Source organism: Glycine max, chromosome 6, assembly GCF_000004515.6.
Source record: "Glycine max cultivar Williams 82 chromosome 6, Glycine_max_v4.0, whole genome shotgun sequence".
In the NCBI taxonomy this organism is placed as follows: domain Eukaryota; kingdom Viridiplantae; phylum Streptophyta; class Magnoliopsida; order Fabales; family Fabaceae; genus Glycine; species Glycine max.
Genome location: NC_038242.2, coordinates 40,913,504 through 40,924,267, shown reverse-complemented (window position 1 = coordinate 40,924,267; position 10,764 = coordinate 40,913,504).

Genomic DNA, 10,764 nt, shown 5'->3' with positions numbered 1-10,764 from the left:
TCACACACACACACACACACACACACACACACACACACACACACACACACACACACACACACACACACACACACACACACACACACACACACACACACACACACACACACACACACACACACACACACACACACACACACACACACTCATCACACACACACACCCTCATGACACACACACACACACATACACAAACCCTAATCACACACACACACCCTCATCACACATACACACACTATGGGGACGGTGGCCAAGATGTTGGAAGGGACTGTGGAGATCACTGAGCCCAAAAATCCCACTGTTTTCTTCCTTGGTGAAGAGTAGATTCATGATAAAGTTTTTGTGTGATGTTCAACCTTTCTTGTTTAAGTTTCTATTGTTATATCTCTTGTATCGGCATGGTAGCATGTATGCTCAATAGTTGGAACAACGACAAATAAATTGGGTGATCAAGTGTATAAATATTACCTTTGTTTTTCTTCTAATGCTATGTTTTATTCGAGTATAGTTTCATTTTACTGCATATCGAATATAAATGATTATACAGTCGCAGGGAAATCATAGACATATATAATGAATTTTTTTGTGTTGAAAAAGTTGGTTTACCTTTAAGAGAAAAAATCATTTTATTTACTTTATCGTTTAATATTACTTCATAAGGTAACATAAAAATTTGAAGGAAGATTGATAAGAGGACTGGGGATAGCATTACTCATATCTTTTTAACATAATATAAGAGGTAGAGATTCCCTAACAATAGTACTTACTAGTTAGAAAAGCCATTGTTACCGTTCTATTATCATGCAAAACCATGAACATCTTAACTATGAACATGTGCAAAAGCCACTATTATTTGTTTGTCATTGGTTAGAATGTTAGCTTTTTAATTACATCAGTTTGGGCTCAAAATTCTCTATCTCTCTCTCTCTCTCTCTCTCTTTTTTATGGTAAGAAACTTATATAATTTCACTATTAATATGAACAGCAATACAAGTTGGAGCATTATCAAAAGATTTGTTCATAGATTATTCATGATGTTCACTTGGACTATGGTTTTTTTTTAGGTTATCATATACAACTTGTAATTCGCGTTGCTGTGGAAGCTCTTTGATTATAGCAACTCCAGGTACGTATGTAGGAACTAGTATTTATATACTGGTGTTTGATTTAAAATCTTATATACTAGTGTTTGATTTAAAATATTATATGCAACACCTTTAAAAAGACTACACCAAATATAACGTTATGATTTCAAAGGGTACCTGAGATTTCGATGATGATTGCTAGACTACCTTCTTATATCCCTTAACAACTCCTTGATGACTAGCAAGGTCTGCAACAATGTTGTACAATGACCATAGCACAAAGGAACCAAATGCTTCATATGATCGATGACTGACCAAATCCGTTTATATTTTGTAAATATCCTCACAGAAAGATAAAACAATAAATAAAGGATTATATACTAAAATTGCATGTGTACTTAAACTAGAATGCATTCAGAACTTCCAAAATTAAACATTGCAACCTTAATTAGTCACTACTTTCCATTTCTGATCTTCAATAGTCTCTCAATCTATTTAGGGTTTTCTAGCACCAGCAACAACATTCTTGTATATTCTCTGTATTTTGAGGGTCCAAGACCATTCCCCAAGACCAATCTATTACTATAAGGGAAAATCTGCTCTTCTCTTCCAATCTCTTTAGTAGCCTATCTCTGCCACATTCTGTTAGAAAGTTAACTAACAATGACTAACTAACTATAACTCTTACAACAAGAAGAATCAGGCCATTAGAGTTACCTATTACAATTGATTTGATAGGATCTGACTTAGGGGAAACTTAATCTCCTCTAATTATCTGTAATTGCCTTACCAAAGCTACAATAGTGCCACTTGGTATTGAAATTGAAAATCCAGTGCTTCCAATGGTATTGCTGGTCCAGTGCTTCCAATGGTCCTTTGCTTCCAAACATGTTAATGTACTAAGTGCAACAATCCGTTTGCAAAATTAAGTTTAGTCCAAACATGCACTAAGTTTGCAAACTTAACAATTGTAGAAGGGCTTTCTCCCTTGGCAGAGCAGAATAATAGATTTTTCTCTCCGATTTTCTTCTCTCTCGTCTCTTTTTCTTCTCTTAATACATTATGTTGATCTTTAAAGACCTACCAAATTACCTGTATGATCAATCCAACATCCAATTTCAATCACAACTCCATTAACACCTCATGGATTTTCTGAAAAGTAAATCTGAAACATCCACAACAACCCATGGTTGAGCACTGGCCATATGATGATCGTTGTCCACAGTTTTAACCACTGGAACCAATTCAATGTCTTTTCCTTCTAAATCATATAACCTATCTTTTCGAGATGCTGTGAGTTTCTTGCTAGCTGATGCTAATAGGGTGTGACTTTTCTGTAAATGATATCAATTCAGAGATTGTAGCGGTTGTTTCTCTCTCTGGGAATCTCTCTATGCCAGCAATTGAAATTGCTCATGAGCATGGATGGAAGCGTTTATAGTTGGAGTGTGACTGAATCCTTGTTAAGTTAGCTTTTGAGAATCTGAGTGTTATCCCTTGGCAATTGCATAATAGATGGCAGAATTGTAGTGTCCTCCAAAGAAGGTGAATTCATGCTGCAGCAAATTGATGATAATGCTTGTTCTGGCCGCATTGGTTTAGTAACTCTTTAATATAGGAGTGCATCGTGTGGCTGATGATGTTTAGAATATGATGATCCTTTGATACCCTCGAATGACCCCCCCCCCCCCCACACGCACACACACACATCCACACACACACACACATAAAGAGACACACACACACACACATGCACATACACAGAGATACACAGACACACACACACACACACACACACATAAAGACACACACACACACACACACACAAAGTCACACATACCCACAGAGAAACAGAGACACACACACAAACAACTGTTGATGTCCTTGTATGTTCTTGTATGTCATGAATGTAATATGCTATACAAACAACTGTTGATGTCGATATTTGTCTGTAATTGAAATTTAGATTTTGTATGTTCTTGTATGTCATCAATGTAATTTTCTATATAAACAACTGTTGTTCATGCTGAGTGAACCTTAGATTCCCGTTTGAGACTGAATGCAGTGATTCTTGTGGACAGTTTACATTAGACATTGTATTTAGTCTTGAATTGTCCGTTCGGACAGTTTAGGGAGACTGATATTTTTATGTTAGATTCATTCGTTAAGGTTATTATTATTTTGAATAATTTGATGAAATTTCGGTACAATGCATTTCAACTTGTTCTCTGAGTGCATACTTGAAAAGGCTAAACCTGTTGGCCTTCCTAACTCTCGGCATAATGACAGAGTGGGTGGTAAGGGTTCAAGAGGACTGCATGTGATCACTCCAAGTCTAGAAGATTTGTTACAAGCTCACTTGTATGTCTTGAACAACAGTAATGAAGTTTTTCCATACATACTTAAGCATGAAGCTTTAGTCAAACAGAATAATCCAAAAATGTCAAAGAATTGGGTGTTGAAAAAACATAACAAGACTTTTTGTGATTGGTTTAAAGATACAATCTTTGTAGATGAAAATGCTTCAGAAACATTAAGAAAGCTAACAAATGGGCCTAAAAGAAACATTATAACTTGGCAAGGATACGACATAAACAAGTATTCATTTTACATAAAAGCACAAGACGACAAAAGTACATTGCAGAACAGCGGGGTCACCCTAAGGGCTGAATCTCAACACTTCACAAGTGTGCATGATGCCAATCCCTGTGTAACTTTCATCCCTTACTTTGGGTTCATTGATGAAATTTAGGAGCTTAACTATGTGAAATTTATTGTTTGTGTTTTCAAATGTAAATGGGTTGACAGCAACACCGGTGTGCGCACCAATGATATAGGATTTACGTTGGTAGACGTAAAGAAACTTGGTTACCACAATGACCCTTTCATCATGGCAAAACAAGCTAGACAAGTATTTTATGTGCAAGACCCTTGTGATGAAAGGTGTGTTGGATCAAGTGGCCTCGAAATAATTAAGAATGAGGTGTTGACTTAATTATGAACGTGTCTTGACTAATTAAAAATTCATCCTTCCTAATATTACTAGATTCAATTAGGCTTTACAACTAAGTTATGAGAATTAAAGAACAGAAACAATAACTTTTACAAAAGTAAAGCAAAAATAAAAAGTACACAGCGGAAATTAAAGAGTGTAGGGAAGAAGAAGACAAAAACAAGATTTATACTGGTTCGGCAACAATCCGTGCCTACATCCAGTCCCCAAGCAACCACCGGTTCTTGAGATTTCCAATAACCTTGTAAAATCCTTTACAAGCAAAGATCCACAAGGGATGTACCCTCCCTTGTTCTATTTGAACAACCAAGTGGATGTACGCTCCACTTGAACTGATCCACAAGAGATGTATCCTCTCTTGTTCTCAGTATCACAACCCAAGTAGATGTACGCTCTACTTGTACCACAAAGGATGTACGCTCCAATGTGTTAAGACAAAGAATTCTTAGGTGGTTAGTCCCTTGAATCTTTGTAAGGGGAAACAAAAGATATCTCAGGTGGTTAGTCCTTTGAAATCTTTTGTTTAAAGGGAAAAGGAAGAATCAAATGAATTCTCAGGCAGTTAGTCCTTTGAATCTTTTGTCAAGAGGGAGAAGGGAGAATAAAAAGAATTCTTAGGCGATTAGTCCTTTGAATCTTTTGGCAAGAGAGAGAAGGAAGAAAAGATAGCACACTTTTGTTTTCTGTAGAATTTTCACTTGCAGAAAAAACAAAGTTTAGAAAGCTTTTTGGCAAAGAAAAAGCAATGGGCAATGGTTAGAGAAAGATTGTGAAAAAGAATTGTTTGGAAGAATATCATACATATAAAATGTGTGCCAAAGTCATGCTTTTATAGATACTTCATGTCTGGTCAAAGAAACCATTGGAAGAGTTGTGACTTTAGAGAAAACCATGTTAAGAGTTATAACTCTTAACTTTTTCTTCAAAACTGTTCACTGGTAATCGATTACCACAATGGTTGTAATCAATTACACAATGTGTTTTATGAAAATTTGTGACTCTTCATAATTGGATTTGAATTCCAACATTCAGATTCACTTATAATCGATTACTAATATAGTGTAATCGATTACATTATTTGAAAATCATTTTGGAACGTTGCAAACCATTTGAAAACATTTTGAAAACCAAACTGGTCATTGGTAATCGATTACTGATAACTGGTAATCGATTATCAGAAAGTAATCACTCTGGTAACTTAGAAAATTTGAGAGAATTCTTTTGTAAAACAAAACTGTGCTATTTGGTTTTTGAAAAAAATATTTTAATACTTATCCTATATGAAGTCTTGACATGTTGCTTCTTGATTTCTTCTCTTGAATCTTGAATCTTGAATTGGATTCTTGATGCTTGATCTTGAAGTCTTGAATCAATCAGTTGGGCTTTTGGCATCATCAAAATTGCTTGGTTCATCATCATGAAGCTTGCTTCTACAAGGTGGTGCATGGTTCTACAGGGCAAAACAATTGGTGTTAATGTAGAAGATGATGATTCATACATGGACACCTATGTTAGTCCTTAGTCCACACAAATAACTCCTAACGTTGTTGGAGAAGAAGAAGCTAACGACGTTCATGCTAATCATAATGATAATGATGAAGGAGAATTAATTAACATCGTCTAATGTAATTTTCTATTTATATATTTGACTTTGCTAAATTGATTTACATAAGTCATACAATTATTTTTTGTAATGTTTATTAACCTTGATTTTTTTGTATAAAGGATCATGGCTTCTCCACCTGGCTCGCCTCCTCTTTCTCCTCATCGTCCTCCTCCTCCTCCTCTTTTGAGACGCATCGGCTTCACCGTCTACCGTGAAGAAGACACGCAAAGCCACACGTCTACGATCCTTGTCTACTAGACCACCTGGTGCTGAGAGACCAGTGGTCCACGTTGATCCTGCTACCGGCAAGGCTGACGGTCCCCACAGGAAGAAATTCAGAACATATCTGGGGATTGTGGCGCGTGATAAGGTGGACGTCACGTACGAGAACTGGAAAGAAGTCCCTACTGCTTAGAAGGACTTGATTTGGGAGGATATTCAGGTATTTTTCTTTTCTTATTTGATGTTCTTTAATTAATAGCCAAAAAATACATTATTGTAACAAATAAACCTTATTTGTTATTGTCAAGCGAAATTTGAAATCCCAGACGCTTTTGACAGTAGGACGAAAAATAAGTTACTTAAGACTATTGGCGAGAGATGGAGGCAGTTTAAATCAGACCTCACGAGGAAATGGGCCCTTGCAGCCGATCAGGATGGTGTGGATGACATTGTCTTTGAGAAATACGACATAAGCAAGGAAAAAATGGGCCCAGTTTTGCCAGACTCGCAGAGACCCTTTGATGAGGACACAACTAAGGGCAAGGACCATGAAGCACTTGAAGGGCCCATGACCAGAGGCAGACTTAAACAGGCCCAACACATTATAGAGACAAGGCTGGTCATTTGTATAGCTGCCATTGATGATGATTGAAGGCCCAAGTGGAGAAAGATGAAGGCCCAAAGGTAGAGGCATTACCAAGACTATTAATTGTTGCTGAAGGCCCAAACTAATTTGAAGACCCAAGTTAAATATTTTTTTTAGTTATAATTTATATTTATTGTAATTTTGACCCAAACTGTTTAGAAGACCCATGTCTATTTTTATCTTTTTGTTCAGATACACTATAAGTATTGGTTTTTGTTTTCAATAAAAGGACTTTTGGCATTTTGATAAAATTTGGTGAGAGCTTCTCTCTGGGTTCCTTGTTGAACCAATCTCAGACTTATCAAGGTAATCCTTGTGGCGTCTACCCTAACTTATCTTCCTTCATTGGAAGTGGCGTCAACCAAATCTCCATAGCTTGTATCAAACGTTCCGCCCCGTAAGGTTCACATCACCTTTCTTGGGAGGTATGTACCTTACCATTTAAGTTGGTTTCCTAAAAATAGGTTATAATTCATTCTAGCAATTTGAAAGATTATTGTTTTATTTTTGCAGGATGTGTGGAAAAAGGCACAGGTCATCCAGAAACAGAATACTGTCCCCCACATTTTGTCTCGTGGGGGTTATGAATATTTGGAGCAGAAGCTCCTGGCTGAGAAGACCAAGAAGAAGTTGGAGGAAGCTACACAGTCAGGAAGCGTGGATGGCGTTATCGACCCTCCATCCCTCGTCAGACGCCACGTGAAGTGGAAGATGGCCCACACCAAGAAAACAGGGGAGATGACGATTGAGGCCGCAAAGGAAATCGCTGACAAGATCGTAAGTCATTTTCAACTAACCATTAAAGTAACTCGGTGTGGAAGCAATGCCTTCCAAGAATATTTTGATGATGCCAAAGAATTAAGAGTCAAACATGTTTCAAGAATCAAGATCAAGATTCAAGAATAATCAAGATCAAGATTCAAGAATCAAGATTCAAGATTCAAGTAAAGAATCAAGACTCAAGATTCAAGAATCAAGAGAAGACTCAATCAAGATAAGTATTAAAAGAGTTTTTTTCAAAACATTGAATAGCACAAGAGTTTTTCAAAAAGAAAAATATTTTACCAAAGATTTTTACTCTCTGGTAATCGATTACCAGAAAGCAGTAATCGATTACCAGTAGCCAGCATTCTTTTCAAAACTGATTTACAAAGCTGTAATCGATTACCATAATCATGTAATCGATTACCAATGCTTTAAAACGTTAGATTTCAAATTTCAAGAGTCACAACTTGTGATAAAACATTTTCAAATTATTTCAAACTTGTGTAATCGATTACACAATACTTGTAATCGATTACCAGTGTTTCTAAATGTTGTTTTTCAAATTTAAACATGAAGAGTCACATCTGTTGATGTGTAATCGATTGCACTATAATGGTAATCGATTACCAGTGACTTATTTTGAAAATTAAATTACCAAAAGTCACAATTCTTAAAGTGACTTGTTCATAAAGAGTTTTTCAAAAGTCACAACTTTTAAAGTGACTAGTTTTCAAAAGAGTCACAACTTTTAAAAAGTGACTAGTTTTAAAGAAATTGTCAAGAGTCACAAACTTTAACTTGAGTCATCAAATGATTATAAATATGTGACCATGACACGAATTTAAAAAGACTGATTTCCTTTTATGCATAACAGATTTCCTTCATCTTTCTAAAAGTTTTTGTTCAATACTTTCTCTTTCAAGAAAAGTTCATTGATAAAAAACTTGTGCTATTCTTTTTCTTCATTCCTTCTCTCTTGTCAAAAGATTCAAAGTAGTAACCGCCTGAGAATTCTTTTGTTTCTTCCCTTTTCCCTCTTGACAAAAGATTTCAAAGGACTAACCGCCTGAGATATCTTTTTCCCTTTCCCTTTAAACAAAAGATTTCAAAGGACTAACCTCCTGAGATATCTTCTGTTTCCCCTTACAAAGATTCAAGGGACTAACCGCCTAAGAATTATTTGCCTTAACACATTGGAGCGTACATCCTTTGTGGTACAAGTAGAGCGTACATCTACTTGGGTTGTGATACTGAGAACAAGAGAGGATACATCTCTTGTGGATCATTTCAAGTGGAGCGTACATCCACTTGGTTATTCAAAGAGAACAAGGGAGGGTACATCCCTTGTGGATCTTTGCTTGTAAAGGATTTTACAAGGTTATTGGAAATTTCAAAAACCGGTGGTTGCTTGGGGATTGGATGTAGGCACGAGTTGTGGCCAAACCAGTATAAATCTTGTGTTTGTCTTTTTCTTCCCTACACTCTTTATTTTCTGCTGTATACTTTTTATTTCTGCTTTACTTTTGTCTAAGTTATTGTTTCTATTCTTTACTTTCTCATAACTTAGTTGTAAAGTCTAATTGAATCTAGTAATATTAAGAAGGATAATTTTTTAATTAGCCAAGACACGTTTTTAATTAATTCAACCCCTTTTCTTAATTATTCCGAGGCCATTTGATCCAACACTCGGCAACTCATGGCATCATTCAGCCAGATACAATCCCAATTTCAGTCGCAGATGCAATCTCAGGGACTTGCACTGCCTCTGGTTGGTCCCTCAGTTCCTCAAGTAAACACAAAGGAGAGTTGTGTTGATCCCTCAGGAAGCGATCCTGAGACGGGTGACTCAGACAGGTGCGGCTTGTACATCGAAGCAAATCCTGCCCACCTAGTTGCCCTGGGAAGAGTTTATGAGGGATCCACTATTGTTCATAAAACTCCTTTGTTGTCTGGCCAAGTAAAGGTGGGTGTGGAGGAGGTTAAAGATCTAGATGCTTCCATTCCTGTACCCAATGATGAGGTTTCCTTAGTGGGGCATGCAATTGACACCTTCCTTACTTGGCCGAAACATCTGGTCAAGCCTTTATCACAGCAAGTACTTTACTCTTACTATATGTTTCTTGTTTTTGAATTAATTCATTCAGCGTGCATCAAATTAGGCCATTTAACTTTTTTTCATGAACAGGCAATTGTGTCTCCGGCAAAACCACCTCAAACGCCAGATCCAGAGGTCGATGATCCGCTTTATCTGATGACATTGACCATCCTAGAGCTTTTCTTGAGGCCTTACTAGGTTACATGGGATGCCATCGTGTTCGGGGTCTTTAATCCAGACTTCCTTCTCTACATAAAGCACGAAGACCTCTCCGAAATCACACACGGTGGTCAATGTCTCAGCATATCAGTGTTACAATCTGTAAGTCATTTTAGATTACTTTTAATTACGTAAGTTATTGCTTTCAATTCATAAATATTTTACTTTGAATTAACATAAACAGGTATCTAACTGAAACAAGTATGCGAGCGGGGAATTCTGATCTGTATGGATTCCTCGAGCCACAGTCCATTCAGAGGTCTGGGCAAGCGCAGTTTGAGTCTGAAAGTTACATAAAGAGTTGGATGCAGAGTTCAAAACGCAATGTCTACCTTGGAGCCTACCTTAATGGGTAAGTCACACAAAATAACTGAATTTAATTAATGTTTACTAATATACTAACTCATATTCGTCTCCACTGTAGCGGACACTGACATATGGTGGTCATCGTGCCCAAGGAACACCTAGTTGTCTGGTTTTGTTCATTGTATAATAGGTCAGACAACTACCTTAAGGGGATAATTAACAGGTTAGTGTTCTTTTCAATACATTTGCATTGAAATACCTCAACAACACCAGTTTTTAATTGTTACTCATCTGGAATAGTGCTTTAAAAGGTCTTGATGATGCTCCACAGCGTAAATCAAAGGCTTCTGCTAGGTGGATTGTCGTCAAGGTACGTCATTTACATAAAACTTCCACTTATATATACTTCTTATGTGTGTGTACACTAATTGTTTAATTAATATCCAAATTTCATTATATATTTAGTGTAATAGACAAAAAGGAAGCATTGAGTGCGGCTATTATGTCATGCACTAGATGTCCACCATCATATTAGGAAGTTTAAGGAATAACTGGGAAGCGGTACGTTTATTTCAAACAAATTTGATTTTTTTTTAATTTGTATTACATTATTAACTTATCATTTATTTCATCATGTAGTATTTTAACAGCCCTAGACCATTGGAGCCAGAGAGATTAAAGGCGCTTCGGATCCAGTGGGCACAATATTATCCCCGAGTTAGAGCTCAGAGCTAGGATTTAGGGACATTAAGTTTAGTTTGCTTTGGTTTAACATTTTTGTCATTTCCTATGTTATTTGAACATTGA